Source organism: Lissotriton vulgaris, chromosome 4_1, assembly GCF_964263255.1.
Source record: "Lissotriton vulgaris chromosome 4_1, aLisVul1.2, whole genome shotgun sequence".
Lineage (NCBI taxonomy): Eukaryota > Metazoa > Chordata > Amphibia > Caudata > Salamandridae > Lissotriton > Lissotriton vulgaris.
Window position 1 is genome coordinate 394,644,078 of NC_141691.1, and position 23,816 is coordinate 394,667,893.

The window sequence follows — 23,816 nt, forward strand, 5'->3', positions numbered from 1 at the left end:
TCTCCAGTGCGTGGATGTTGTACTGTATTTCCAGTGATTACATTGTTGCAGTTCTTGCAATTATAGCACTTCATGGTGCCTTTGAAAATTTGTTCTTGCTGACATGGTGTTGATTTACAAAGTAACTCTTTGAGATTTTGAGCTCTCTTGTACGCGAACAACGGTCGTTCCTTGAACAGTACACCAAAATCTTTTTCTGCCAACAGAATTTCCCATCTCTTTAGTATTGTTCTCTTTATGTCTCTGGATGCGGTTGAATACTTAGATACAAAGACCATTCTGGTGTTGGAAGTTTTAGATGTTTTAGTAAGGAGATCAGTTCTCGGAATGGTCTTGATTCTTTCTAGATGTGCTTCTAGTAATTTCTTGGGGTACCCTCTATCAAGATATCTTTGTTTCTGCTCATCAAGACTTTTGTCACACTGTTCTGTATCAGATGATATACGCTTAATCCTCATGAATTGTGATGCTGGTAAATTGTTTATCAAATTCGCTGGGTGAAAACTGCTGTACAGTAATGCAGTGTTCTTGTCTGTTTGCTTTTTAAACAATTTTGTGCTGATGGAACCATCTTTAATTTCAACTAATACATCCAGGAATGGTAATGCTGTACTGTTGATAATATGTGTGAATTGAATCCTTGGGTCTGCAAGGTTCAGGCTTTTGATGACGTTAAGTAGGTCAATTGCTGGGCGTTTCCATATGATGAAAATGTCATCTATAAAGCGCTTGTAATAGATGAGTCCTCGTTGCCAAGATGGATCTTCTAGAATATAGTCTAACTCGAATTTAGCCATATAGATATTGGCGTATATACAGGCTCCTGGGAAGCCCATCGCTGTGCCTGTCATTTGGGTGTAGTACTTTTCTTGCCAAGTGAAATAACTGTTAGTCAGACAAAATTCTAGTAGTTGCAGTATCAAAATCTTTAGTTCACTCGATTTGTCTGTCCTGAGGAGAGCCCACTCCATAGCTTCAATCCCCTGCTTATGCGGTATAGATGTGTATAATGAAGTGACATCTATGGTACATAGAGTCCATTCTGTGCATCCTGTTGTGTCAATGTTTGATAGACTTCTAAGGAAGTCCGAAGTATCCTGCAAGTAAGTAGGCCATTTTTGTATGAAAGGTTGCATATGCGTGTCAATGAAGATACCTAAGTTCTCAAAAATAGACGAGCAGCCCGACACTATAGGCCTAAAAGGTGGGTTGTTGACGTCTTTATGCACTTTGGGCAAAAAATATATCTTCGGTCTTCTTGGGTAGATTTGTTTGAGATATCTCCTTGTGGGGTTGTCTATCCAATGTAGTTCCTCCGCTTTATTTAATATCCCGTCCAGATGCTTTACGATGTTATTCGTAGGGTCTTGAGAAAGCTTGGCGTAGGTGCTCGTATCCTTAACATGCTCATCTCCCTTTTGTATATAAAAAGAGGAATCCATTATTACAAGCCCTCCTCCCTTATCCGCCTTTTGTATTGTTATGGTAGATTTCTTGGCCAAACGTTGTATCGTACTTTGCTCAGCTCTTGTCAAATTGCTCAGTTTCCTTTTATAGTGTATTTTGCTTAAATCCGCTTTCACCAAGGTTTCGAAGGTGTCCAGACATTTGTGTGATGTTGGTGCCAAGAAATTGCTTTTGGGTTTAAACAATCTGTCTGAATCTTCAGGATCATCCATTGGATTTAAGGTAGTGAAGAAATATTTTAGCCTCAGTACTCTCATAAATTTGAAGAAGGATATCTCCGTTTCAAGTTCGTTTGATTGGTACGTTCGAACAAAAGAAATCCCTTTGTTTAGTAGTTTTTCTTCAAAACTTGAGAGTGGATAGCTAGAAATGTTTATGACAAGGTTTTTGTCTGGCTCCGTAGTCCTGACTTTTTCTGTAGTTCTCTGTCCTTCTCCTTCTCCCTTTCCTTTTCTTTTTCTTTCTCCTTGTCCTCTTCTCGTCTTTTTTCTTGTTGGACTGACGGTAAATCTGGCGGTTTGCTGGGCGGCTGGTCCTTCTCTAAAAAAGTTGATGATGTTCCTGGTGTAGTCAATGATGAATCAACAGCCTGCCCTGATCTTGACGGTTGTGTTGAGATTGGTTGTCTAGCGGTGTTTAGCTCACTGTCTGAGACTACACTCTCCTCTGAAGATGCTGGTTGCTGTTTTCTACCAGTTAGTCTCCTTTTTGCATAAACCTCTGCCCACGTGTATGTCTCATTCAGTTTATAGTCGATGGTATCGCGTTTAAACTTGCGTAGCTTTGTCTCTGACGAAGGGGCAATATATGCCCCGAAATGCATTGGGTTTTTCTCATTTCTTTTCATATGGGTCGATGATACATTGTTGTTTTTGACACAAGTTGGCATCATTTTGTTTTGTACCTTGGCAATGATTATTGCTTAAATGAATGTATTAATGCACAGTTCAGAAATGTAATATAATTGTTTGATTGAGATATTGATTTAAATAAATTTGAATGGTCAAAAGGTAAAACAATTTGTGTAGTGCATGTCAGAGTCCTAGTGATTTTACGCACTAGGCCATATACATTGATTTTTGAGTGGGCAGGCACTGATCTGACATAGCACACGTACCGTAATAATATTTTCACAAACATTGAAAAAACCCGAGTGCAACACCCTTCTACATTCATATTAGATTACTACTGCACCCCAAGGGCACTTGCACCAAAGTAAAAAATGTCATTTGACTCAATCGCCTCAATAACTGATAATAGAGCGAATACGAAGGCTTACACAGCAGATGAAGCCAGTTTAATTTACAAACTTATCAAAGAAGCAAAGACTTTCGATACGCAAGGAGGATCTGTCGAACAGCAACTCAAACAACTAGAATATCTAACTAGACGTGAACTGAACCAACGCCTGCACGCAACAACTTTAATACAATATCACCGGGTTAGAAGGATTCCCAGGGGCCTTAGACTTGCAATTAGACCTATGCTATATAGACTTAACAATAACCCTAAACTTATGGAAAAATGGTTCGAGATTCTAAATAAGTGCTCCCTTGATTTAATATTGTTATTGGTTGAGGAACTCGCTAAAACAATAAAGGACTTAGAGGAAGAAATATACAACATCAAACAAGAATTATGATGCCAACTTGTGTCAAAAACAACAATGTATCATCGACCCATATGAAAAGAAATGAGAAAAACCCAATGCATTTCGGGGCATATATTGCCCCTTCGTCAGAGACAAAGCTACGCAAGTTTAAACGCGATACCATCGACTATAAACTGAATGAGACATACACGTGGGCAGAGGTTTATGCAAAAAGGAGACTAACTGGTAGAAAACAGCAACCAGCATCTTCAGAGGAGAGTGTAGTCTCAGACAGTGAGCTAAACACCGCTAGACAACCAATCTCAACACAACCGTCAAGATCAGGGCAGGCTGTTGATTCATCATTGACTACACCAGGAACATCATCAACTTTTTTAGAGAAGGACCAGCCGCCCAGCAAACCGCCAGATTTACCGTCAGTCCAACAAGAAAAAAGACGAGAAGAGGACAAGGAGAAAGAAAAAGAAAAGGAAAGGGAGAAGGAGAAGGACAGAGAACTACAGAAAAAGTCAGGACTACGGAGCCAGACCTTGTCATAAACATTTCTAGCTATCCACTCTCAAGTTTTGAAGAAAAACTACTAAACAAAGGGATTTCTTTTGTTCGAACGTACCAATCAAACGAACTTGAAACGGAGATATCCTTCTTCAAATTTATGAGAGTACTGAGGCTAAAATATTTCTTCACTACCTTAAATCCAATGGATGATCCTGAAGATTCAGACAGATTGTTTAAACCCAAAAGCAATTTCTTGGCACCAACATCACATAAATGTCTGGACACCTTCGAAACCTTGGTGAAAGCGGATTTAAGCAAAATACACTATAAAAGGAAACTGAGCAATTTGACAAGAGCTGAGCAAAGTACGATACAACGTTTGGCCAAGAAATCTACCATAACAATACAAAAGGCGGATAAGGGAGGAGGGCTTGTAATAATGGATTCCTCTTTTTATATACAAAAGGGAGATGAGCATGTTAAGGATACGAGCACCTACGCCGAGCTTTCTCAAGACCCTACGAATAACATCGTAAAGCATCTGGACGGGATATTAAATAAAGCGGAGGAACTACATTGGATAGACAACCCCACAAGGAGATATCTCAAACAAATCTACCCAAGAAGACCGAAGATATATTTTTTGCCCAAAGTGCATAAAGACGTCAACAACCCACCTTTTAGGCCTATAGTGTCGGGCTGCTCGTCTATTTTTGAGAACTTAGCAAACATTGACACAACAGGATGCACAGAATGGACTCTATGTACCATAGATGTCACTTCATTATACACATCTATACCGCATAAGCAGGGGATTGAAGCTATGGAGTGGGCTCTCCTCAGGACAGACAAATCGAGTGAACTAAAGATTTTGATACTGCAACTACTAGAATTTTGTCTGACTAACAGTTATTTCACTTGGCAAGAAAAGTACTACACCCAAATGACAGGCACAGCGATGGGCTTCCCAGGAGCCTGTATATACGCCAATATCTATATGGCTAAATTCGAGTTAGACTATATTCTAGAAGATCCATCTTGGCAACGAGGACTCATCTATTACAAGCGCTTTATAGATGACATTTTCATCATATGGAAACGCCCAGCAATTGACCTACTTAACGTCATCAAAAGCCTGAACCTTGCAGACCCAAGGATTCAATTCACACATAATATCAACAGTACAGCATTACCATTCCTGGATGTATTAGTTGAAATTAAAGATGGTTCCATCAGCACAAAATTGTTTAAAAAACAAACAGACAAGAACACTGCATTACTGTACAGCAGTTTTCACCCAGCGAATTTGATAAACAATTTACCAGCATCACAATTCATGAGGATTAAGCGTATATCATCTGATACAGAACAGTGTGACAAAAGTCTTGATGAGCAGAAACAAAGATATCTTGATAGAGGGTACCCCAAGAAATTACTAGAAGCACATCTAGAAAGAATCAAGACCATTCCGAGAACTGATCTCCTTACTAAAACATCTAAAACTTCCAACACCAGAATGGTCTTTGTATCTAAGTATTCAACCGCATCCAGAGACATAAAGAGAACAATACTAAAGAGATGGGAAATTCTGTTGGCAGAAAAAGATTTTGGTGTACTGTTCAAGGAACGACCGTTGTTCGCGTACAAGAGAGCTCAAAATCTCAAAGAGTTACTTTGTAAATCAACACCATGTCAGCAAGAACAAATTTTCAAAGGCACCATGAAGTGCTATAATTGCAAGAACTTCAACAATGTAATCACTGGAAATACAGTACAACATCCACGCACTGGAGAAAAAATAATATTGAGACATACCACAAACTGTGACTCGGAACACGTTGTGTATTTGATAAAATGCCCGTGCGGCCTCTTATACATTGGCAAGACTGACAGAAAACTGAAAATCAGACTTTCAGAACACAAGAGTCGTATACGCAACAAGAACTTAACATCCCCTTTGGCACAGCACTGGATAGAGAAAAATCACAACATAGCTCAAGTTCGCTTTCAAGTCATAGAACTAGTGCCACAGAGACTTGGAATGGATAATGCCAAAATATTAGTTCAGAGAGAAACTTATTGGATTCGGAAATTGCAAACGATGATTCCATTTGGTTTAAATGACAAATTAGAAATGTCATGTTTCCTGTAAAAACAATCACAATTCTCATTAGGGAATCATTCATCAAGTACATACACACATATATCCTTAAGGTTTTATGACCTAACTTTCCACAATTACTAGTGAAATGGAATTTTGGAAGTTTGTTCGGAATAAATGCAATAGATTGTATATAAGCAGGTTGATTCTAGTCTAATGATTCATCTAGTTATTGTTGTTTGTTGATGATCAAATAATGTTCATAGTGAAATGGAGATTTTGTTTTTCATGCTTGAATTGAAGCGTCTATAGTACAGTACAATGACTTTTGAATTAACATATTCGCTCTAGAAATTCTCAAGCTGATTTATGCTCAAATTATAACATTTATTATTGAGAAGCGTCCTAGTATATCCCCCCATTCCCCCCTTCCCCCTTCCCCCCCCCCCGTTTTTGCATTCATCCCAAAGACAAACGTATTTTATAAGCAATACACGTACATGAATATCATGGTATGTTGGGTATTTTATTAGCAATACACGCACATGATAATCATGGTATGTTGGGCATATTTTGCGTTTAATTATTTGATTTCAAAATCCAGCCGGAGGAGCAAGGATAAATCACACACAAAGCAAGCTTAACGTTATCAACAGGATGTAATAAAAAAGAGCCAGATTTCAGGTCAAAAAATGCTATTTATGCCGTCTTTCGTGTAAATATACATTCACTCGGAGTCATCTTGCAAAACAAGCTAGGCGCATAAAGTTCATCAAATCCAAAATTAAAAAAACATTGAGTAACTCGGGATGAGTCCGTTTTCTAACGATAGCATGATAGTAAAGATAGACGTAGGACCATAACATCCACCGCGGTCCCAGTTTGGTGGAGGAGATGGCTTCGTTATGCGCGGAACGCTGATTAAGCACAAGGTAAGCCGGACATATGGCTCGCCCGTTTAAAATATCATTTTGGTAAAATAACATCCCGTACGGAAAAGCAGCTAGTAACAGCCGGCGTTTATTTATTTATTTCAGTATTGGGAACGGACACTTTGGCGAGACCAACGCAAACACGACTAGGCTCGCAGGTAATTGAGTGTTTCTGTGTAACCCAAATAACGAGAACTTTGATAGTCAGCAGGCTATTAATTTAAATCGTTTATTTTACAATAGGTCTCTGCAATACCTGTGAAATTCACTTAAGGCACAGGTGAGCCTTTACTTTTAGTATTTTCTCGCAACAATTAACAACACCAGAGGCATTTGCTTAGCAAGTAGCTAAGATTGTTCCTCCCATTTGTTTTTCAGATGCGATTTTTTCTATTATGGCAGGTAACAAATCTAATTTCAAAACAATAGGATAATATGCAATTTCCCCTTTTGAAAAACATGCAACTAAACATAACGCTTCGTGGTTTGTTTTCACAGAATATGAAAACAGTTGATAAGTAAATCCACTTATAAGTCACACATCCATTTACTTTTAATAGGTAAGCAAAAACATCAGAAATGAGTTTAAAGAAAAATGACTATGAGCCATTTAGAACAATTGAATAACATACTCCTTGTTTGTATCTTTCTTGTTTTTTTCTAGACCCCTGACGAAGGGGCAATATATGCCCCGAAATGCATTGGGTTTTTCTCATTTCTTTTCATATGGGTCGATGATACATTGTTGTTTTTGACACAAGTTGGCATCATTTTGTTTTGTACCTTGGCAATGATTATTGCTTAAATGAATGTATTAATGCACAGTTCAGAAATGTAATATAATTGTTTGATTGAGATATTGATTTAAATAAATTTGAATGGTCAAAAGGTAAAACAATTTGTGTAGTGCATGTCAGAGTCCTAGTGATTTTACGCACTAGGCCATATACATTGATTTTTGAGTGGGCAGGCACTGATCTGACATAGCACACGTACCGTAATAATATTTTCACAAACATTGAAAAAACCCGAGTGCAACACCCTTCTACATTCATAAACAAAAAGTAATTGTCAGACAAAGATGTAACATGTCAAGTAGCATTTAATTGTGGAGGAGATAGGACAAAGATCTTGCTTGTGAGAAATGCCTCCCGGTTCTGATTCCACGCTCAGGCCTAATTCTGGAGTACAGACTAATTACATCCAACGTGATCAAAAGAAAGTTTTCCTCCCACATAATACACTAAATTCTGGTCAAGATGTTAGGGGTAGCCTTAACATAAGATGGTAATGCTATCACAAAAGCTGCGTGGAAAGAAATCAATGTACCAAGAAGTATTCTCCAAGAGACTCCCAATAGCCGAAACTATCTGTCTTCCTGGGGTGTCACTGGGGTTTTATGTATCTTGGGTAATAAGCATAGGATGGGAATTCTCAGATGTTCACATTTAAGAAACAAGAACTCATTGCATTACAGGTCTCTTCAGTCCACAAGTAGCACACTATATTCAGTGTTAGTGCATCTCACTTTCTCCCTACCCACACATACATAAAAAGCAGGATCACTCACTGTCGCATGCCCTCCATGTACATACATTTAGGTAAGATAACCCAATTCCTTCCTTTATCAGAATCTCTAATCACCATATCTTTTTCACTCTGCAAGTTTTTTAGGCCTTCATCTGACTCCTTGCCAATTGAACCTACCACTCTTTTAATTCCTTCCCACAGTTTTGAGATCACACATGAAAGGCATCAATGAGGTCATAAGGCATACTAGGTACAAATGTTGGCTATTGTTTAAAGAGACTTGGACAGCTTAAACCTACTTACACCTTTTTTTCGTACCCCAGTGACTCCAATTTATTTTACAATTCCAGACTTCCAAGTTTCTTGCTGAAATGCCCTTCTCATCTGCTGAAATTTGCAGTATCTTAAAAACCCATTCTGCACAGAACAAAATTGGAAGCCCTGCCACATAGATCATAGAAGAGCCTGATATGCAGAAGTATACACATTTTATAGAGCAAGCAGGAGCGGTGTTCCCACCTTTGTAGTTCTACTGGAAATTGCTGATTATCATGCTAGTTCAAAGAAATGAACCATCCATCATGACTGTAACTGTAGCGGTAGAAACATATTATGGTCCTTTTAAATTCTCGCAAAACGTAGGACAACACTTATCTACACTTACTAACACTATTTTGTTTTTTTATTACATTTTTATTAACGTTTTATAGCATTACAAGTGACATCTAATATAGATACAGCCAGTGCCGTCATACAACTAGGATCATGTGAGGGAAAAGGAGAGAAAAGAAGAACAGCAAAGAAAGGTAAAAGCAATACAGCGATAAACAAATATATTATCCATTATGCATTGGGCTAAGATTTTGAAATTCACAACTCCTCAAGTGAACAGATCAATTGACATTTCACAGTACATGGCAGAATATTATGGGGCGGTAATACTTCTCCTGTTTCTCCACCAGCTTTGTAAGCAGCAATGTGTATTTTCTTACAGTGGCACAGTGAGATGGCTTGGTGGTGTTGTTGGGTTGTCAGTGTCTCTGGATCTCAATAAGCAAGTAAGGGTTCCCAACTGTCACTAGGATGGGACCATGGTGGCATCATGTCCCAAAAATGCAACAATTGATCGTAGCACTGAGAGGCATCCTGTAACCAGTCTTCCACCCTCGGCATCAGTCTTCTATCCCAATTCATGGCCACTGTACTCTTTGTCAGGAGAAGCAACATCACCGTGAGCCTGCGGGTGTCTGCTGGGACATCTTTAACGTATCCCAGTAAGCCTACTATCGGTGTGCAATTAATGTATGCTTTGGTTAGTGACTGAATAGTCTAAAATACTCCCTTACAGAAAGTCACCACTCTTGGGCATTCCCATGCCAGGTGAAGAAATGTTGCCTGTAGTGTTGCGCATCTAGGGCAACTGGGGTCACCAGTCAGGCTACTTCCACCTTTAGGTCATCCAAGTTGAGATAGGAGTCCCCTACTCCCCTCACATCATCATACAATTCAGTCAGGGAAAGAAATGTATCCACATCACCAATATCCAAATTAGATGGTATCAATTTATCATGAACATCCTTACCTCCAAGCCTTTCCTTTGAATTGTACAATTTCCTGAACTTGAGTGTACATACAAATTTAAATAGATCTATCCTACTCTGTACATAATGAAATGTTGATGTGAGGCAAAATGAAAGACTAAAGGATAATACACTAAGTTCATTCGTATTCAGTGTCTGCTGCGTTGAATTGATAACCGTTTGATCCATTATTTGGCATTCTCCTGACCCCTTGTCATTATTCAGATGGGGTTTTGACTTCCTTCTGCTTCTTCTCATCAGCATTTTTCTTTACCATGCCTGCATTGTGCTATTGGTCATGCCCTGTTGCTTGATCTTTGCCCCCTGTCCATGCTGAGCAGGCAAAATCTGTCTACAAAATAACCCTTTGAGGTACCAGCATTGCTAACAGCCATTGATTATTTACGTTCCTGGACATGTTTTTGTTGACATCACCATGATATCAAATTTTCAGAACAATTGTATGATACTCAATATTTTTGATAATTGGACATTTGTGGCAGTTAGCAAATTATTGTTGCAAGTACGACATTTAGCAGTTTGCCGATTATTGTTAATGGACTAAATCAATTATCGGGACTGTTTCAAATTACCAGAGAATTGTTTATGTATATGATTTTTGTTGACATCAAATATTTAGATGAATCTTATGGTAATTCATTAATTTGCTAGCAAGACATCAGTGACAATTAATAATGAATTCACTTAAGCTTGAGATTTAACCGTATGCGATTTATCATTAATGAACTAAATCAGCTACCGAGACTATTGAAAAATGACTGTGAATTCTCCAAAGCTGCATTATTGTTTTGCACTGGTATGGTTTATGTTTATGGTAGCACTCCTTATGTACTTGTTTTCTGCAATTGTGGAAAACCCGCGATCAAGGTCGAGTTGAGCCTGAAATGCATTGTTTTTCTTCTTTATTAAAATATCACAGCACATACATATTTGAACTGTGTGTGTGGTTTTGGCAGTAAAATATGGTGAATACTTGTGGAGCATAGTTTTTTTGCTTCAAATTTGCAAATCCTTAATGATTTTCCCCACAAAGTTTTTGGGAAAAATGTTTTTTAGCCATGACGGGGTCTGGATCCCTAGGACCAAGGCTAGGGTGTCAGGGTATTCTTTCCCTGCCCCCTTCTTTTTTTTTTCTTTTTTTTTTAGGTTTCTGTTTGGGACTCAGTTCACGTCCCTAGATATACAAATTTGGACTTCTTTTAATAACTCTAAAATGACTGAATGGATTTGCACCAAATAACAGAAAGGTTGCTTTCTGGACCAAGAGCTACCTTTCACTTTTTACCCACAAAAAACCATAGAAATTCAGCAGCTATAGTTATACTTATGTTAACCCCTTCCAGGCTCATGACGAGCTGGGCTCGTCATGGTGTAGCCTCCTCAAACACTGATGACGAGCCCAGCTCGTCATGAACAATGGGTTTTTTAAAATCTCAGCATAGCTCCAGAATAACGCTAGCGCGCATGTGGTTAAGTAACTAAAGCTTGTGGGCTAAAGTTACTTAACAGCACAAGTTATAGTTTCTTCAGATAAGTATAACTATAACTGCTGAATTTCTATGGTTTTGTGTGGGCAAAAAGTGAACCTAAGTCGAACGTCCCTGTAACCTTTGGTTCTTTCAGCTAATTTTTATCTTTGTTTGTAACTTAGCATATATATTATTAATTAGTATATAGGCAGTATATATGTAGATGTGTAGAGTTACAGGACGAAACACGTTGGCTATTTTGCATTATAAAGAAAGAAATAATAAAGAAGAATTTGTTTCAAGTCACGCATTATTGCACTATAGCTTTATGTATTGACTTGTGTTATTTGAAGTGGTGCAACACTAATCTACTTTTTAGTGATCATAAACAGTTTAATTACATGCAATCTATGAGGCACTAAAAGGGGTTTTTCTAATATCAATTGCGCTGTTAAAGTACAATGGCATGTACTTGTATAACTCAGTAACTCTTATGCCCACTGCACTGGTAATTGTTGTCATCACAGGGCCATTTATGCTTGTTCAATACAAAGATGCAATCATTGATTTGGATGCGATTATTAACTCGAATATATAAAGCCACTTACAAGCGCAGCATTTCCTAAGAATCGCTTACTATTGGTCTCTGTCTCTAGTATTAATGATTTGAAGGATACTATGGGCTAGGTGTACTAAGCCATTTATCAGTTGTAAACGCTGTGAGCTGCTAAATCACAGAGTTTGCGACCACTAAATGGGTTTTTAATATGTACTAAACCCATTTTGAAAATCATTGAATGGTTAACAAACCTCAAAATTGAGTTTAGAAATGCATAACAAATCACAATTCGTTTAGGGAGCCGATCCTAATTGAGATTTGCAATGCAATTTATCAATGGTTTACAACTTCAATTTGGGTTGCAGACTCGTCAAACGAGGTGGCAACCCATTCGCAAAGGGGAAGGGATCACTTGCCACCCATTCAACTTTGTGAATGTTAAAATATGATTTCTTGGGCAGTAGGTAGTGATCCAGAGAACCACTGCCAGCTCTCAAACTTTTTAAAACAAAAGTAAACCTTTTTATTTACACGCATCCCTGTTTAATTTGAGGAAAATCAGCTGCTTCTTTGTAAACATTTTTTTATTGAAATGTGATCACAGGCATGCTGGTCGGCTGACCCCAGCAGGCCACTATCCCTGTTATGGCATCCAACTGAAGTAAGTCACAATTTGCAACTCACCTCATTAATATTCATGAGGTCGATCTGATTCCGACCAACTCCAAATGGTGATTTTGCAAACCGACCTGTTACTATGTAGGCAGGTTAAAAAAATCTCATTGGAGTCACGGAAAGTAGGTGTGCAATTAAGGCCCCTGTTTGCAAATCCTGCGTTAGTAATTCTGGCCGAATATCCTAAATTCCGCATTCAGAATGCCATTGCTACCTCTTCAGTATCTGTGAAGGATTTTTATTTGTAAACCATTTTATTGGGTGTTGTACGTTACAAGATCGTCACATGTTGTTATAATCAGAATTACGTGCATAGTGCTATGAGATATGAGTATAGGCCAGCAAGGATGTTAGCTGCAAATAAGATAGGGTCTGGAAGTGTTGTAGTATGACTTGTGACACCACAGATGGGGTTCTCTTTACTATAATATCTCCAGTTTGTGGAACGTCCAGTGTTATCAACTAATTACTAACTTGGGATTGACCCAGGGATAAGTGGTTGGGGATAGGGATGTGAGTGGATGGACGAGTGTTTGTTACAGGTAGGCTATGCCGTGGGACTTACAGGGTTCCATGGATGTGAAGGATAGTACATCCATTCAATTATCTAGAAAGCCATTCCACAGATGCTTGAGCACACACAATGTATGAGTGCAAATAAAGATTTGTAAGTAAAATTTTCCGTTATATCAGAATCAACTGATATTTTCACCTGTTCATTCTCACATGAACTAGTGTAGTAGTCTAAAAGTATAATTGTGATTCATTGCAATAATTCTACAGCTAGGCGCTGGTCAAGGAATGGGGGTGACCATGGAAATGTTAGAATGCTAGTGAACAGCAGAAGGTTGTGGGCAGCCATGGAGGAAAGCTAAGGGTACGCCACCATATTCCAAGAATGATGCTGGTAATAGAGAAAAAAAAAAGAACATGGTTTGAACATTTCTGCCAAGAGTACTCTAGCACTCTAGCAGATTGTCCTAGAAATCTTGAAGTATGCATAAAAGACAAGGATTGCGCCTGAAATCATATGAATTGAATATATTTCCATTGAGTACTTTGTACATTTCTAGCTTGGGTAAAGTAAATCAAATATTAGGAAAAGGTCTAGAATACTCTGAATTATGCATGTTTTTGGAGAGAAGCAGCGTTTAAATCCTATGCGGTACAACGCATGCAAGTACAATGCGGTCGGTACAACTACTGCGTTGTTACAACGCTAACAATTACAACGCAAGTCGTTTCTACGACTTGCTGTAGGGGGCACTCTAAACTAAGGTATAGTGATAATTTATTATTCCAACACCTTCCCTACTGTTGCGCACGCTGGAGTTGGAATAGTAAATTATACAATTCCTAAGTCCAGCGCTCCCCCTACAGCAAGTCGTAGAAACAGCTTGCGATGCAATGGTATGCATTGTAACAACAAAGTTGTTGTAACAACCGCATTGTAATCACATGCGTTGTACCCCATGCGATGTAACCTCGCATATTCTTTTTTAGAATCAGGTCCCATGTCATTACATAAGAAACATTGGAGATAGGCACAGATTTTCAAAAAGCATTTTACACTTAAATGAAGCTTATAAGCAACTGTTCTGGTGAAATCAGTATGTTAGGCACCATGGAAATTACTCATAAAAAATTGTCAGTAATGTGCTGGGGTAGATCTCTGCCTGCACATACTTTCTTGCTTACTCCTATTCACCAACATTCCAAAGAGTTTGCCTGGAAAGCCGCACCAGCCGTAGGTTCACAGGCGTAATCCTGGGAAGCCAGTTGACTTTTACAGTGGGCTCCTATTCCTCACGTGAGGAGTTCTCCATAGCAGAGAAATCTGCACACGAGGGAATGCCCACATGCAAATGCATATTTAAAAATGAAATTCCAGTGAAAAAAGCCCTTCACCTGCACCACCAACAAATGAGGAGGTAATAAGTTTAAATTCACACACTGGAAGGGGAGTTACTCCAGCACTCCAGCCCTGTACGGGGGTATATATCCAACCATTCCCTTGGTGGAAAGGGATCAGAGAGGATGTTTGGGAATGCCAACAACTGCATCTGTTTGTGCGTATTCCCAATCTTCCACGGTGAACCATGCCTTTGGAATATCCCCTTCCCACCCCTTGAATGAACTTTACAGATTAATTTCACTGGTGTGACGAAACTAGAGGGGGAACCCTCAAGTTCTCATAGGGGGCACCCCCACGCTTTATACAGAAGCTTTCAGGCCAGGGGCTCCACTGTCCATGCACAGTGCCGGAGGGGGGCCCCTGGAGCTCCAGGCCCTCCCTCCGCACCTAAGGGGCTGCGGGGGCAATTCTTACACCACTGGTGCATATTTCTCTGCACTTGGGCAAATAAATGTGTGCTCAGTAGTGGGTTTTTGCCTGTAAGGAATCCGTTTGTGAATCCTAAGCAGGCATTATAAAGGTTAATTCTTTCATACGTGTACATAAAGATTTTTGATATTATCAACACGGATACACGCTTCTTAAATAAACGTAGACACACCTGACATGTACTGCATGCAAAGCTACTGGTAGAAAATGTATGAATATTTAGAGCAAAAAGACAGGGTAAGGTATATGTTTGGTTTGATTCCACTTATTTGTAGATTAGCAATTGCGAATGGAGTTCATCAATGTTGAATGCCACATTTCATTTTAGGGGAATGTTTTGAGTTAACTTAACAGTCTTCATTATTCAGAAATCGTAATTTATGTTTTTTTTTAATTGAAGAAATACACATTCTTGCCTTTGCTTCATGAAAAGAATTGATATAATATGTTGAGCTTTTACAAACAGACCAACTCATGAGGCTATGTCAAAATTTTAATATCTAAGTGTTGATACCTTTTTCTATTTCTATGAAGTTCCTCTCATCTGTGCACATTTTGAATAATGACTTACAAAGTACTGTAGAATGCTTTTAAAATAAAAAGGTACTGAAACCCCCTTCACATGCCTCTCAATTTGTGGTAGCCCTAAATAAATAATGTAGATATTATGTACCTTATTCCTCTAACATAACAGACCAAGTGGAAAGGGGCGACCGAATCGGTCCCCCCGAACTTATGGCCGAGTGCCTCGATCCCCCCGGGAAGCCATTTTGGGCGGGAGGCGCGTCTCAGCTGGTATGCCCGAAGCGGCGTAGCTGGGGCGCGCTCGTTCCCGCCCTAGAGTGGGCTGGCCTAGACACCGACGCAGCCAGCCACGCCCTCAGGGGCAGGCAGGGGCGGGTATACGCCCGCCCTGAAGACGGATAAAAAGGGACGCATGACCAGAAGACATCCTCTTGTTCTTGTGCTCTGAAGCTGCACCTCCTCGCTGCACGTGAGCTCGGGACAGAACGAAGAGCCAATTTTGAGCGTTTTAATCTCTCTCTTTATCTTTTAGATACTTCGTCGAAAGGATGCCCAAGAAAGGAGCAAAGAGAATGTCGACTGACCAGTTGGTTCGGGCACTCATGAAGGATATGTCCGAAATTAAGAAGCGGTTGGCGGAGCGAGACGGCGAGGAGGGATCGGGGCGTCCACCGGCCGGAGGGAAGCCAAAGAGGCCGAGAAGGGGGCCGGTCGGGGGAGACGTCCCGGTTCCCTGTTCTCCGCTCGAGGCGCCAGCCCCGGTACCGGCCCCGGTACCGGATGAGGGGAATCCGATTCCCGTGATAGTTACCCCGACGTCTGCCGGAGATATGCCTCCCGAGTTGGCGGCACAGTTAGCAGCATGGTTGGGGGACAGTAATGGGGGCGCCATGGCTACCGAAGCGCAAGCTCTCATAAAGCAGTTGCGCGAGAAACGTGATACAGCCAAGGTGCCCGCGCCGGATGCGGCGATAGACAAGCCACGAGGGACGGAAGCAGCGTCCGGTGCAGGTAAGCGGCCATTGCCGATTGCAAGGGATGAGTCAACACCCTCTCGTAGAGAAAGATTGGGGCAACATGTTCCTTTGCCAATAAAGGAAAAGATTTGGGCGGGGGAATACGTTAACATTTTCTCCCTGCTCGTTGATCACTATGAGGTCGAAACTGTTAAGGGGCAAAAGGATCTGATGCATCCGAGTGTTTGGCGCGCAAAAATGGCCGCCTTTAAAGTGAATGAAAATATTGGTAACTGGGGTAATGCTTGGGGAATTTTCACGGCAATTTTGGGGGAACGTAGGCCTGATTTGCTCCCTGAATTTCCAGTATATCAGTCACGAATTATGGGGTACTCGACATCACACCAAGGTAACCAATGGTTCTGTTATGACAACCTTTTCAGGAAAGCGATGGAGCATAACAAAAGTTTAACCTGGGACTGTTACGATTCTTTAACATGGAATAAGATGAAAGAGTCCGGAATGTTGAAAGTGCCATTGGTGGGGAGTGCTGTTAGTGAGTCCTCCCGCCAAAATGGGGGGACGCCCTTTCGGTCGGGTACGGGTACAGACGATTACCCGAGACCCGCCGGCAATACAGGGAAGAGGGGGTTCTGTTTCAATTTCAACAGAAGCAAATGTACTAGGCCCCCGGGGTCTTGTAAGTTCAAACACGAATGTAGTGGTTGTGGGGCACCCCATCCTGAGTCCTCGTGCAGAGCCAAATCGGGTGAAAATGGGGGTAGAGGAGGCGCCAAACAGGTCTAATATAGTCCGAGGGGCGCCTTTACCAACCCCGATTGATACCCTGGCGATGATTCCCTGGCTCAGCGAATACCCAGATCGTACTTCTGCTGGGGTGCTACGAAACGGTTTTTCATATGGTTTCCGCATCCCGGTGGGTAGCTTTCAGGGTGTCGGGTCGTGCAAAAATCAACTTTCCGTCTTGCAGCATACTACTGTAGTACAGGATAAGATCAGGAAAGAGGTTACCCGATGTCGGGTTGCCGGCCCGTTTCCTGTCCCCCCGGTACCGAACTTTGTTTGTTCTCCTTTAGGGGTGGTCCCCAAGAAGGACCCGGGTGAGTTTCGATTGATTCACAATTTATCAGCCCCTCATGGCCTTTCTGTAAACGATGCAATTAATCCAGAAATGTGTTCGGTGCGGTACGCATCATTCGATGAGGCCGTAGCCATTTTGAATCGCCTGGGGCCCGGGACGCTGATGGCGAAATCAGATATCGAGTCAGCGTTCCGTTTGCTCCCGGTATACCCGGATGATCAACGTTTGTTGGGATTCATGTTTCAAGGTTTGTATTACATGGACAGGTGTATGCCTATGGGGTGCTCGATATCTTGTGCTTATTTCGAGAAATTCAGTAGTTTTCTGCAATGGGTTTACACGAAGAAAACAGGTTTTCGGAATGTGATGCATTACCTCGATGATTTTCTGTTCCTTGGGGCCGCTGGGGATGATGAATGTGCCCGGGCCTTGACTGAATTTTGTGTTTTAATGAATCAATTTGGCGTGCCGTTGGCACCAGGTAAAACTGTGGGTCCCACGACTTGCCTCGAGTTCCTCGGGATCGAGTTGGACTCTAGTGAGGGTTGTTTTCGTTTACCAGCTTCCAAAATATCGAAATTCAAGACAGCCCTGCAAATGTGTATCACTGCATCTAAAGTTACGCTGCATCAATTGCAGCAATTGGTGGGGAAGTTGAATTTTGCCTTAAGGGTGATCCCGATGGCCCGCCCCTTCTCCCGTTCGATTGCACAGGCGATGGTCGGCCTAAAAGAGGGTCACCATCGCACGAGGTTATCGGCCGAGGTCCGCCAAGACATGCGTATTTGGTTAGCATTCTTGGCGGATTTCAATGGTCGAGTCGTCTGGAACAAACCGGCCTTGTCCTCTGAAGAGCTGGGTCTATGGACGGATTCAGCGGGAAGCATGGGTTTCGGCGCCATCTTCGGCACAAAATGGTCGGCACAAAAGTGGCCAACATGGTGGCACGATGAGGGGCTGACGAGTAATATTGCTTTCCTTGAGCTGTTTCCTATTTTGGTGGCCCTCAGATCCTGGCCCGATGGTTTCAAAAATCATTCTGTCATATTTTGGTCTGACAATATGACCGTTGTAGAATGCATTAATAGTCAGGCAGCACGTTGTAAAATGATTTTGAGGCTGCTTAAAGAAATTGTCTTACTGTGTATGCAACTGAACGTGGTATTCAGAGCAAAACATGTCCCGGGGGTGATGAATCAGGCTGCTGATGCACTGTCTCGTTTTCAAATGCAGGCTTTCTCGGGTTTCCTTCCCTCAGCGGACCCCAAGCCAGCACCCTTTCCCGAAGCTCTCTGGTCTCTCGGTGCCCCGAACTTCGTTACCTCGTGGGAGAGAGTCTAGCACCAAGGACGAGGAAGGCATACGAAGGGGCGTTTCGGGCTTATTTGGCCTTTTTGGGGACTGAGAGAGGGGGACTTTGGGGGCATGAGGATTGGGTAGTACATTTTCTGATGTCCTTACGTAAGGCTGGGAAGTCGGTGGCTACAGCCCAGAGGCATCGTGCTGCCATCTCCTTTGTTGCCAGGGCTCATAATATCCAGGACCCGACAGCGTCTTTTGCTGTACAGAAAGCGCTGCGTGGGTGGCAACGCCTTGAGGGTCGCAGAGTAGATGAGAGGCGCCCGATAGGTCTGGATAGGTTGTCCCAGTTGCTGGCCACACTCCCCGACATATGCTCATCTCAGTTCGAGGCCTGTTTGTTCCGAGCCGCTTTTACGCTTGCATTTCACGGGGCTATGAGGATAAGTGAGCTGGTGGCAAGGAGCAAGCGGAATGTGGCGGGGGGTTTGTGCCGGGAACACGTTCAGATCAGGGGTGAGACTATGACGGTATCCTTTGTCAAGTCGAAAACCGATCAAAATGGGGTGGGAGACTGCATAGTCATTCGCAGGATTCCAGGATCCTCCATGTGTCCGGTGAGGTGTTTAGAGGATTACCTAGCACAAAGGGTGGCATCATGGGGGGGGACAATGTTGAGACACGCGGACGCCACCCCACTGACAAAGTTTCAGTTTCAGCGGGTGCTCGCGATGTCAATTGCCGCAGCAGGCTTGGACCCGGGTGAGTTTGGGACCCACTCCTTTCGGATAGGGGCTGCCACCGAAGCTGCAGCCAGGGGTCTTAGTGTGGAACAAGTAAAACGAGTGGGGCGTTGGTCCTCCAATTGTTATAAGAGGTATGTGCGGTTGCACATGTTGTGAAGCTGTAACAATGTACTCACGCTTCTTGTCTTTTGTTTGGTTTTCAGTTACCCAAGCCTTCGAGGCGGGGCGGACTATGCAGTCGACCCAACACCGGGCCAGCGGTCAGACATCACCGGCTGTGAGAAAGGAGGTGTGGGTCGTGGGCCACTCATACGTGAGGCGTGCCGCAGACGTATTCAAAGCAGGTGACATGATTCACGTAGCTGGGGAATACGGGTACAGGATGTCCTTCTACGGAAGGGGCGGTCTCTGTATTGACCAGTTTCAAGCTTACTTTGAGGGTTTGTTAGGGCGGACGAGGTCACCGCCGTCAATAGTCATAGTACATCTAGGGGGCAATGATTTGGTCACCACCGGTAGACGACTTCTCCTGGAGGCAATGCTTTCCACCGTAAGTTGGTTGGCGAGGAGAGTTCCGGGGTGCATAATTGCGTGGTCTCATATGATCCCACGAAAAGTGTGGCGGGGGGCTATTTCGATCCCTGCTTTGAACCATTCTGTTAGGAAACTTAATAACAAAATGAGTAGGTTGTTCCGTTCCAGGACATTGCATTCTATCTCGCACGGTTGTATTAATGATGACAGTATGTATATGGGGGATGGTGTGCATTTGTCTCGGGTGGGAAATGAGTTACTCATAGGAGACTTCTTAGCATGGTTAAAAACGTTGGAACATGACCTTTAGCTAGGAGTTTTGGTGGGGGGCCCGGATAGCCGGTCAACTATCCGGGCCTGTGGCGGTAAGGTCATGATCGGTGAGCACTAATTAGTAGATCCCTATGAGTGGGCGTCACCCAACACGGATGGGAGCGCTCGGGAGAGGTGGCCATTGGCCCCTCAATGGGGAGGCGGTCCCTTCTAAGGATGGGTCGCCGGAAGTAAAGGAAAGGCGGTCAAGGCCCCTTCCTTTGTAGGAGGGGTTACAGCCCCCTCCTGGGGAATTTCCCGGGGCCAGTGACATCTGCGACGGCAGATGCGGTAAGTTGTGTGGGGTTGGGATAAGGGCCACGATACCTTCTAGATACCTCACACGAGTATTCGAACGACCTTTAACTGGCGTCGAGTTTTAGGTGCCCCCGTCAAGTCAAGGGAAATTGGTAGTAGTTGCACTTGAGGTACGCCTCCGTGCTGTCGCCCATCCCAAGTGGGAGGGGTAAGTCCGGTTAGGGATCTTGACACCGGTTATGACCTTGCTGTTGGCCCTTAAACGTTAGGTTGTACAATTTCAATATGTCAAGAAATGTTTTGTAGGTTGCTAGTTCGGCTAGGAGAACCTCTGTATTAGAGAATCTGTTAAGGTTAGCCAAACATCGCAATATGGTAATGAAATTGTACATAACATGAAACGTTTAATGTTTTAATTTTGTTTTAATAAATACGGCCGGGATGGTCACTCCATCCCACTTCCAAAAACTTCAAGAACTGTTTCCGGTTTCACTCCTTTTGGGGATTGTGTTGAGAGGGGGTGGCGGGTATCTCGGCTATATGGAAAGGGGCGACCGAATCGGTCCCCCCGAACTTATGGCCGAGTGCCTCGATCCCCCCGGGAAGCCATTTTGGGCGGGAGGCGCGTCTCAGCTGGTATGCCCGAAGCGGCGTAGCTGGGGCGCGCTCGTTCCCGCCCTAGAGTGGGCTGGCCTAGACACCGACGCAGCCAGCCACGCCCTCAGGGGCAGGCAGGGGCGGGTATACGCCCGCCCTGAAGACGGATAAAAAGGGACGCATGACCAGAAGACATCCTCTTGTTCTTGTGCTCTGAAGCTGCACCTCCTCGCTGCACGTGAGCTCGGGACAGAACGAAGAGCCAATTTTGACCCACCCACCAGCCCCTGAAGACAGCCAGTTGTGTATAATAAAGTTGATTAATTTTGTTTTTGTTTTCGTTTCCAGGTTGTAGTGCCATGTTGATTTTGAGTTAATAAAGAATGTTCGTTTTGAGTATGTTTGCCATTAAAGATATTCAGTTAGTGTCGAATTTTGATGTATGCTCTTTCGGTCATAGTGGCCAATGTATTCTTAGGTTAATTTGCACTGTCGTATTTATTTTGGTAGGCGGTAAGGTCATGATCGGTGAGCACTAATTAGTAGATCCCTATGAGTGGGCGTCACCCAACACGGATGGGAGCGCTCGGGAGAGGTGGCCATTGGCCCCTCAATGGGGAGGCGGTCCCTTCTAAGGATGGGTCGCCGGAAGTAAAGGAAAGGCGGTCAAGGCCCCTTCCTTTGTAGGAGGGGTTACAGCCCCCTCCTGGGGAATTTCCCGGGGCCAGTGACATCTGCGACGGCAGATGCGGTAAGTTGTGTGGGGTTGGGATAAGGGCCACGATACCTTCTAGATACCTCACACGAGTATTCGAACGACCTTTAACTGGCGTCGAGTTTTAGGTGCCCCCGTCAAGTCAAGGGAAATTGGTAGTAGTTGCACTTGAGGTACGCCTCCGTGCTGTCGCCCATCCCAAGTGGGAGGGGTAAGTCCAGTTAGGGATCTTGACACCGGTTATGACCTTGCTGTTGGCCCTTAAACGTTAGGTTGTACAATTTCAATATGTCAAGAAATGTTTTGTAGGTTGCTAGTTCGGCTAGGAGAACCTCTGTATTAGAGAATCTGTTAAGGTTAGCCAAACATCGCAATATGGTAATGAAATTGTACATAACATGAAACGTTTAATGTTTTAATTTTGTTTTAATAAATACGGCCGGGATGGTCACTCCATCCCACTTCCAAAAACTTCAAGAACTGTTTCCGGTTTCACTCCTTTTGGGGATTGTGTTGAGAGGGGGTGGCGGGTATCTCGGCTATATAGAATTTGTGTCATGTGATTGTGAAGCACTTCGAACTCTTTTTTATTTGTAAAATAATAGGTGCAGGTACCCAAAGTTTTTCTCAGAATCCAGCGACCAGCACTGCTGAATGTTGAGGTTGTCAAATACCAAATCTGACTGGTCTTGATTTCACTTCCTGACTCTGTCATCCACCACCATCCACTCCCTGGCCCATTACTTCCCTCTTGCTGGTTCTTCTTCAGCCCTGCTTTCTCCCGTTATCGCTGTTTTACCATCACTCTGTTACCCCTCCTTTCCCGTTTTGTGTGTTTCTCCCTTTCTTCTTTTTGGTCAAAGTCTACTGAATGAAAAATAAGTCCCCGTCTCTAGAAATGAGTGGCAGTGGGCACCACTAGCAACTACTGGCTCAAATTAAACACTGACTTAGATTCGCTTTGAAATTGAAATGTTGAAGCAACTCACCCTTGTTAACTGTATACCTCTCTACCATGGACATCAATTCACCAAAATGCCTGGGGCAGTGAAAGTGAAATCACACACCCCTTGACCTTCGCTCTCACTCACATTCAAATTCACACTTACACACACTCTCCTTCACTCTTCTCAGGTGCGAGCACACACGCAATAGACATTTTAAAACATTTTGTTACTCACCTCAGATCCCAGAGAAGGTCATGTTCCACTTAATTGTACTCCCTGTTTTATAACACTAATAGTGACTAATGTAATTACTATTAGTGTAATAAAAAATGACTGAAAACAACACGAGCAGAGTCCCAACCAACATCCATAAGGACAAGCTGTCACTATATTCCTGGCACTGATTTTGCCACCTCTGAGCCCATGGGGGTCGCAAAGGCAGTGCCAGGGGTCACAAGGAGCAAATTAGGCATCACAGCTGCGACACCTAAATGGCGTCCATGGTCTCCTCTATGACACTGCCTTCGATTTAACATCATTTTTGTATACCGAATTTGATCTAGCAACATCTGTGGATGCAAAAAGACCATCCTGATTCACAGCATGCACATCTGCGGGAATTTGAACCTGCAGATGGTCCTCATAAGTGTAAAGAATGTGCAAGTATAGTGAATTTTCAGCTGGCATAAATGTATAGACGGATGAAAATAAAAGATTTCTTATGCGTGACCATTGACAGTTTGGCAAACATCTTCACAGATAGAACTTTGTGAGTATTCACAATCCTTCCCCACGGATTTTCACCCCTTAATTTGCATCTTTACCTTTAGTGGCAGAAAAGTCTAACCTTAGAACCTCATAAAAAGTTGTTCACAATAACCTTTACAGGCCCGAATAGGGAATTAGTTATTCGTACCTATGGGATTGGTGATTCTTTTTGTGGCAATACAGGTACAGTATTCCTGAATCACCAGTATCACAATTTTCGTGAGGCCCTTATTATGTACAATTCGTGTAAAAGTATCCTATCAGTAGAT

The 23,816-nt window shown here is 42.7% G+C and overlaps 1 protein-coding gene across 1 annotated transcript in view; it reads left to right on the plus strand.

The window, feature by feature from the left end:
• The window catches only part of LOC147718790 (connector enhancer of kinase suppressor of ras 2-like), a 1,944,591-nt gene that overhangs the window by 1,728,186 nt on the left and 192,589 nt on the right, over window positions 1-23,816 (plus strand). The gene's annotated exons all lie outside the window — the stretch shown is intronic.